This window comes from Nycticebus coucang, chromosome 1, assembly GCF_027406575.1.
Source record: "Nycticebus coucang isolate mNycCou1 chromosome 1, mNycCou1.pri, whole genome shotgun sequence".
In the NCBI taxonomy this organism is placed as follows: Eukaryota; Metazoa; Chordata; class Mammalia; order Primates; family Lorisidae; genus Nycticebus; species Nycticebus coucang.
The window spans coordinates 151,949,386-151,956,123 of record NC_069780.1 but is presented as its reverse complement, the minus strand read 5'-3'; positions in this window follow the sequence as shown (position 1 = coordinate 151,956,123).

The window sequence follows — 6,738 nt, the reverse complement described above, 5'->3', positions numbered from 1 at the left end:
TAAAGAGAATGGAGAAAACCAGGTAAAATGGCACACTGGAAAAATTTCTTGCTTCTTAAGTTAGCTGCTCTCAACAGATACAATATCACAAATGCTGTATTAACCACGTGAACAAAACACCATGATCATTCAGAAGAGGGGGAAATTATTTTTGCCTAGAGAGACTGAAAATGCATCCTAGAGGAAATGGATTCTTTTTTTTTTTTTTTTTAGGATGCAGGTTCTGGAAAAATGAGCAGTAGCTCACCAGTGGCGAGAAGGGAGGAAGGTAATTCCAGGCAGAGGAACAGTGACAGGAAGCAGTGGCAATGTGAAGGACAGGAGTGATCAAGAGGTCTGTGAGACCAGGAGGTCAGGTAGTCAGTCCACAGGTGAGAAATGAAGAGGTTGAGGCCTTCCGTGCCTGCCAGCCTACACAGAGCGTTTGCAGTTTATTTTGAAGGGAGATATTAGAGTTTTCTAAGCAGGGGACTTTTTTGAACAGATTTGTGATTCAGAAAGAAAATTGTGCTAATGCTGTGGAGGATGAATTAGAGCAGAAAGAAAGTAGAGGTGATGAATCCGATGAGCAGGTTAGATTTGAGCCAGTGAGGGCTTGAACTAGAGCACCTCCTTCTTTTGGAAGGGAAGGAAGAGGCTGCTCTGAGGGGTGCCACGGCAAGACTTGACAGTGGGATATGATGAGAAATGTATGGGCAGATCCGTGATCAAAACCTGGGCCAGTCACTGCTGACCAGTTGTGTAGTCTTAGGTATTAATAACTTATTGCATCTTTGAGACTCAGAGTAAAACCTGTAAAACCTGTTAGACTTAATACATGCATCTTATGTTTCTGGAAGGGCTTAAATGAGATGATATGTGAAGGTAAATGGCATGAGACTTAGTATACAGTGGATACTCAATGTTTATGTGCAATATTAATTACCTTTGGTCATCATTGGAAATAGGGAGTGAGATGAGGAAGACTTTGAGTGCAAGGTTTATGTCTAGGACGAGTGGGTGGATGGTAAACAAGAGTAGAGCACATTCATTAAGGAAGAAGACATTGAATTTTTTTTTTTTAGGGTAACAAAGAGAGATTTTATTTAGGAAGAAGAAAGAGAAAGTTAGAGTGCTTCTAAAGAGTTTTGGAAGTGGGTCCCTCTCATGGAGGAGAGAAAGTGGGAAGATGATGACATTGAATTCACTTTGAGACTTGCTTATACAGAGCCCTAGGCCATGATGCAAAATTGACAGATTGTCATTGTTACTTTTCTCTATTTGTATGAGGCTATAATTTCATCTGTGGCCATCCTTATCTTACTACTCTAATAATATTGTGGTCTAGGAAACATGTGCTAGGTGGCTGTCTGATGTTAATGGATCCCCAGCACTACCATGAGCTTCCATCCTGTCTCGCCACCTTGGAGCCTCCCCAAGGTAAGCAGCATGGTGGAGGACTCTTTCTTAGATCTTCACTACCTATAGTCCTCCTGCTGATATTCATTTCTCTACTTTCCCCTTCCCAACTTGGAAAGTCTTTATCTAGCCGGGGGGTAGGGTGGGAGGTTGATGTTAGTAGGAGTGGCAATTCAAACAGGTCAGCAAACATCTTCCCCAATCTTTCTTCTCATACCTGTACCAAGGCTTTTGAATTTGAAAGACAACCTGTCCTTTCTTTCTTTATTTTTTTTCTAATGCAATAGAAGAGACCTGGTATGTGAGAGTATAGAGAGAAAAAAAACATATTCTGGAACAAATACTTCACTAAAATATTTTGACATACCGGAATAAGGTTTTTATCTCTCCCAAATCTATACAATTGCTTCTCACATCCGCCAAGACAGTCTTAGGTAAGAAACCTCAAATTAGAATAAAGAGTGTCTACTTCTTTAATCTGATTCCTTCTGTGGAGGTAATGAGAAGAGGTGAAGTATCAACCAAATTCTGACAACTTGCTTTCAAGTACTTGAGGCCAGAATATAAAACTAGATATTTTCCCAGGGTTGACTAACTTGGGAACCGAACCTCAGAGGTCGTGTAGAAAATTTCCCAGGGACATTCAAGGCAGCCCCTACTCTCTGTTGTGCAAGTAAAAGGAAAAACTTAAAAAGCAGCCAGGCATTGGGAGCTTGTGTGTCGAGCTCTGGCCGTGTGTCTATGTATCGAGCTCTGGCTCTGCCTGGTGGAACTGCACAAGAGGGCCCCCCATGCCCAGATGTGCTGCTCCACCCTCCCTCCCTGTGGAAGGCATTTCTTCATGCTTTCCTTTCTCCTTCACCTGCTCATCTTTTAACATGAATGTTTTTTCATATACTCCCTACATTTTTCTATGTGCATAAAGGTGGAAAAATAAATACAAGAATAAATCATAGCTCTTGTATATTTTACATGTCATGGTAGGAGGTGGGAGAAGGGAAAACAGAATGTGTTTTTTTTTTTTCAGTTTTTGACCAGGGCTGTGTTTGAACCTGCCACCTCTGGTATATGGGGTTGGTGCCCTACTCCTTGAGCCACAGGCAAACCTCTGCAGTGTCTTGCTCTACCTGGACTAAATGGTCTGACCCAAATGCAGAAAACTATTCTGAAACATTTAGACTGTGATTTTTGACTTCAAATACAAGAAAACGTGATTTTTTTTCCAAGTGGGAGTAAGTTACATTGTTTTCTCTAACTGATCAGAGACGAATTTTCAACGCCTGAATAACAAATATAATCATCACTGCTACCCTTTTTTTGTGTTCCAGATCTTTATATTCTAATTAATCCTTGTAACAAACCAGTATGGTCAGTGGTGTTATTCCTACCTTACATGTAGGGAAGCTTCATATAAGTTCTGAGAGTTCAAACAACTTGCCTGAGGACACACAGTGAGAAATTGTTCATGGGGACTAGAAGTTAAGTCTTCATTATTCTCAAAATCGGGCTCTTTTGTGCTGACACATCCCCACCTCAACCTCATGTCTCGTAAATGCCTTCTAATAATTCTCATTATTTTGAGCTTGTTGGAAATGTGATAGGATAGAGAAGTTTGGGAGAAAATATTCAACTAATAGGAGCCTCTCTCTTTTCCACCCACAATGCCTTTTCACACCCCTGGATCAGGCTCACCATCGCAGTGACTTTTATGAGTAATGATGACTGTGTGTGGAAATCAAAATGAGTGCCACAGACACTCAGTGTTTACTATGTGCCTGATATTTTTCTGTCTTTACATCTTAATTATCAATTCTTACAATAATCCTATGAAGTGGGTATTATTATTATTATTATCTTCCTTTCAGAGATGAGAAAACTGGTTTCAAAGTGGTAAAGCAATTTTCCTAAGATTTCACCACTACTAAACAAAGTCACTGGGATTTGAATTCTGAGACTGGGCTCGTAAACACTATGGGAATGGCTATTCATACATTAGAGGGTAAAAAGTTACTTCTTTAGTTTAATCAATTTCTATATCAGTCAGAGCTGCAGGGGACGAAATAACCCAATACACTTTGGAGAAGTCCAGTGGCTTCGGCGAGTTTTGATCCAATGGCTCATAAGATGCCACCAACGACCTGGCTTCTTTCCATATTCCCACTCTGCTTCAATGGAAGGGCTGCAGCCTTGAGCCTTACTCACTGGCTGCAGGGGTCTTTACCATGCTTTAACTCTATGATGACAAGGGACTGCAGTGAGTCCAAGCCCAACATCACTACATCATTCCAACAGGAGAAGAATGAAAACTTGCCTTTCTTAAAAAGCCAGCAAACATCTTATGTCTCACTGCCTGCAACTGTGTTGCCTGTTCATGTACGAATCATGGATGGGGAATGAGATAAGATAATTACCTTCAGATCATTGGGACTCACCTCTGAAACTCAACCAACCCACATGTCCATCAATGAATGGAGGGTGGTTTCCCAAAGCAAATGCAGTGGCTGTTTCCTGGAGGAAGAATGCACACTAGGCAGGAAAGAGCAGTTGTCCACTGCACCCCCATTCTTACAAGCTGGAAGTGTTGATATTTTGTTGTTTTTCTGAGAATTTATTACACACATACACATTTTGTTCTGTTTCTTTAGTTACCACTATGGCCTACCAGGGGTCCTCAAACTTTTTAAACAGGGGGCCAGTTCACTGTCCCTCAGACCGTTGGAGGGCTGGACTATAGTTAAAAAAAAAAAACAAACTATGAACAAATTCCTATACACACTGCACATATCTTATTTTGAAGTAAAAAAACAAAACGAGAATAAATACAATCACACTGCCGCATGTGGCCCGCGGGCCGTAGTTTGAGGACCCCTGCACAATTCCCCATGTTTTAAAAGCTCATTTTGCTAACTACGCTCATGGTGCTTTCATTAGATCAATGAAATCTCCCAATAAATTCCACAGATACAGATATCAGTAGTAGACATAACCAGATGATATGGTAGCCTCAGATTAGCCTGGTATAATCCTGAAAGGGGATAGCTGCCTGCTATTCCCTCCTGCTTCCTCCTCTCCTCCAGTCAGACCTTACGCCCCATCTCTGTAAGGTTTCTAGGATTTGATGTGTGAGGGGACAGGATGCCAAGAAGTTCAACTCAAACTTTACGGCAACATTGTGCCCAATCTGCCCTATCACTGCCATTCCCCAGTAGAAAAATTGTGGATACTGATATACACTCCCTCATGGCCTGAAAAATTTCCTAGCTTGGGCATAAAGGCCAAAAAGTGGGAAAAAATTAATTAGAATTATGGAGATCATGGGTGGACAGAGCTACCGCCGCATGACCCTGAAAACCCTCAGTGTGCCCAGGCAGACATCTCTGAGGAAAGACAGAATTGCCTCTGTGCAAGGTGGTTCTCACTTTGCTTGGAATTTTCACAAGGAAGAAGGCCAATTGCTTTAAGAAGGCTAGAATGTCTCAGATCCCAAATTTCTGGATCCAAACGCATTCATTTGCGCTTATTCTAAGTAGAACAGTCAAGTTGAACCCGTGGATTAACAGCTGACATTGTGCCAACCAAAATATTTCTCTTGTTTGAGGTAACTAATGCATTCCAATAATTCTTCTCAAGCCCTTCTCACATAAGGAAACAGGGTGCATCATTCAAACTGCCCTGGAGGAAATTGTAGGTAGCCTTTGTAAAACCAACATTCTAGAAGGGAGGAAGGAGACTATACCAACAGAGAGAATTATTAATTGCTGTTTTGTGCCTTTGGATAGCTTAATACTTGTGTGTTACTGAAGTTCACAGTACTCACATTACATGCTATGGGGCCAGGCTTCGGTCAAGGGCTGTGTGGCTGCTGGCTCTGATTTCTGTTCCACTGGGCCTCTGTAGAAGCAACCAGTTAGGCAAACTGAGCCAAGCATCCATCTTCAACATCTTAAACAACTAGTAATTCTTTGTTTGTGGTGGTGAGTCTCAGAGGAATCTCTGGACACAGTAGAAAACCAGGCAGCTCTACTACCTATTAGCGCTATAACTTGATTTTTTCCTTCTTCTTGTTATCATTATTTTTATTTTAATTTGAGACAGAGTCTCACTCTCTCTGCCTGGGTAAAATGCCATGGTATCATAGCTCGCTGCAACCTCAAACTCTTGAGCTCAAGCGATCCTCTTGCCTCAGCCTTCCAAGGAGCTGGGACTACAGGCTTGAGCTATGTATGACACCTGGCTATTATTAGCACATGCACACACGCACGCACACGTGCAATTTGTTTAGTTGATGACATTGGTACTTGGTTCCAATCAGTCTGTGGTTCAAAGTTTTTAGTTAATGGCAGAATCGAGATGAAAAGCTGCTGTTCCAAGTAAATGTGATGTAGGACCGAGTGAATTTGAGCAGCCTGTGTCTGATGTTAAATCCTAAGGTGATTCTATCACGTGGAGATATAGACTCGTGCTAGCAAATAACTGAGGTTCTTGAGTAAATAACTGAGGCTGAACTTGATGATGACCAGAGAGAGGTTGTTCAGGCAAAGAATCACCAATTGATTTTTGTCATTTTTTATCACTATTATCTATAATTATCTGTAGAGGTATTATTTAGAAAATATTGCCATCATATAATTCTTATTAATTGGTTATGATATATAATACCCACCATATTACCCATATGTGCCAAGTACTCTACTTAATCAGACAACTGAATCCTCTCACCTATCTGGAAAGCTGGCATTACATTCGCATTTCACAGGTGAAATAAAAACTCAGAGACTCAGGGAATTTGTTCAAGGTCAGAGTCAGGTCTGCATGACACTGAAGTCCAGGCTCTTTTCACCACTTCCACTTAGTATGGATGACCCAAAGACTAAGATTGTTTCCTCAATGACCATGGCTTTAATTCCCAGCCAATTAAATTAATTAATTAATTTATTTTATTTTTGAGATAGAGTCTTACTTTGTCACCCTTGGTAGAGTGCCATGGCATCATAGCTCACAGCAACCTCAAACTCTTGGGCTCAAGTGATTCTCTTGTCTCAGTTTTTCATTTTTAGTAGAGAGGGGTCTCACTCTTGCTCAGGCTGGTCTTGAACTTGTGAGCTCAAGCGATCTACTCACCTTGGCCTCCCAGAGTGCAAGGATTATAGGTGTGAGCCACCACGCCTGGCCCTAGGATTGTATTATATTTTAAATGGTATATGGGCAACTGAGAGAAGAATCAGGAGGACAGTCAGCACACACCTGACTATGACAACTGGTACGTTCAGTTGGGGGAAGAGACATATGTCTCTAAGCCTCTTCCCCCCAGCGAATTTACCAGTTATCATAATCATGAGT